The 2,290-nt window shown below is 35.6% G+C and overlaps 1 pseudogene; it reads right to left on the bottom strand.

The window, feature by feature from the left end:
- Positions 1–758: 758 nt before the first annotated feature.
- LOC140857388 (uncharacterized) overlaps positions 759–2,290 on the bottom strand; it is an 11,047-nt pseudogene continuing 9,515 nt past the window's right edge.

Raw genomic sequence — 2,290 nt, 5'->3', positions numbered from 1 at the left:
TCTTCTTATCAGAGTTATTATTTTTGAAATTTTTCTGCTGACCTTTTAGATTTCCTGCTGATCTCGTCTCTTCTTATCTCCTCTTTCTAGTTCTGCTCTTTTCAACTCAGATTCCACTTTCAAAGCTCGCTCCAGTACGTCCTTGTAGTTATTGAAAATATGAGAAGACAGACGGGATCGAATTCCATATCTTAGACCTTGTTCAAATCTGTTAGCTTTACTCCTTTCGAATTCCATAAGTTGAGGGCAGAAGCGGCCTAGCTCATTAAACTTGTTAGCATATTCTAGCACCGTCATATCATCCTTTTGCTTTAAGGCTAGAAACTTATTTTCTTTTACCAACCTCATTGTCCTCGGAAAGTACTGGTCATAAAATATCTCTTTGAATTCTTCCCAAGTGAGTTGATCATCATTGTTCCCATAGGCAGCTTTTATTGCAGTCCACCAAAACTCGGCATTTCCTTTTAACATAGGAATGGCTAATCGGACTTTCACATTCTCAGGGTATTGTAGGGCATCAAACATCTTTTTCCATCTCTCGAATCCAGGTCTCTGCAGTCATAGGATCAGATCCACCCTCAAATAGAGGTGGGTTGAGCCTTCTGAATCTCTCATAGTATGACTCCATAGATAATGTCGGTCGAGGAGCAGTCTGTGCCTGCTGCTGAATAAGCTGAGCCACCACTTGACATACACCAGCAATGTCGCCTGTGTGGCCGGTGCGTCAGGAGCCCACTCAGCTGGTTGATTGTCAGCTCTCATGACGTCAGTCTTGCTCCTCTTGTTCCTCTTGTCCTAGCGGCCATATTTGCCAAAGTCTCGCCCTCCCTATCGCTCATCGCTTCCTATTCAAATGTCAATCATTATTACGTTATTTTATAACAGAGTTACAGTACAGTTAATAATTTAAGTCAAAGTCTAACTATGCATAACTAGCTACTCACTGTTAGGTTTTAAGTTCTATCCTTGATTAAACCTATTGCTCTGATACCATAAAATGTCACGCCCCAATCCGGGACATAACACGGCCATGCTACCAAGGGATGGACCCACGATAACACGAAGCCAAAATTCATCTTCTTAAGTATAATGACAGGTGTATCACAAATAAAGATAATAATAAAGTTCAATTCAATTATTTAATTAAACCAAAACTGGTTCAGAGCATCTAAATCTAGAGATAAAATAATTCAAGTCTTAAAATTCATAATGTCTTCAATCCATAAACATAAACTGAATTCCTAGAGCAAAATTTCTAAACTTGCTTTGCTGATCTCCAAGCTTGGATTCTCTTTCCTTCGATCCTAGCCTTATTTCTCTGTACATAAAAGAGAAAACAAAAAGAATATGAGCTACACTAGCTCAGTAAGTAGACTTCCGCTTTCTTACCGGATCAAGCATAAGTTTTCTATGATAATGCATCATTTAGCAAATAACAATTATTGCAAAAATAAATATTTCATAGAGCATATAATAAAACAAGTTATAAGCTCATCATGCATGCATAAATCATGTATATTTCATAATTATGAATCGTAAATCATTTTCATCATGTATTCATGTCATGTTTCAAAACATTGCTCAAAGATATTCTTGCTAAGATCACTATTATACCCGTGACAGGACCATGTTTCTTAATCGACAAAGTTCTTAATTCATGTGTCAACTTTATACCCGCTGGCAGGGCCATGTTTCGTGTGGATGCTAGCTCCGGATGTCGACCTTCCCGAAGGGATTCATTCATAGCCATCTGAGAGCCTTTGAAATCATTATATCTTTTCTTAAAGCATACATATACATAGATGAAAAAACAATGAAATTCATGCTTCATAATCATACTATTTTCATAAGACATATTCATGAAATCAATGCTCATAATAAAACATGCTTTTTCATATCACATATGCCGATCCTTATTTTATGAAAAATTATGATTTCATCAATAGCAATTCTTTGCATAAAAATATGATCATTTAAAAAAATAAATAAGGAGCATAAGATCTACTTACCTCGATCGTCCAGGACCTTTTAATCTTTCTTAAAAGAATCAGACAGTCCTATTTAAAATATTAAATCATTAATAAATTTTATATTTTTTAATAAAATTACATAATATAAAGAAATGACCGATTTGATAATCAGTCCAATAAATCTCTCCCTTCGGCTCTAACCTGATTTAAGGTCATAGGTCCCTAAAAGTGAAGAAGATAGCCTAATAAGGGATTCATAGGATTTTTTTTTTTTTTTTTTTGAGAGGGAAAGTAGAGAGAGAAAGTGGAGAGAGAATCTT

Source organism: Elaeis guineensis, chromosome 4 (genome assembly GCF_000442705.2).
Source record: "Elaeis guineensis isolate ETL-2024a chromosome 4, EG11, whole genome shotgun sequence".
Lineage (NCBI taxonomy): Eukaryota > Viridiplantae > Streptophyta > Magnoliopsida > Arecales > Arecaceae > Elaeis > Elaeis guineensis.
The sequence above is the reverse complement of the archived record's forward strand: the minus strand, read 5'-3'. Positions and strand labels throughout refer to the sequence as shown.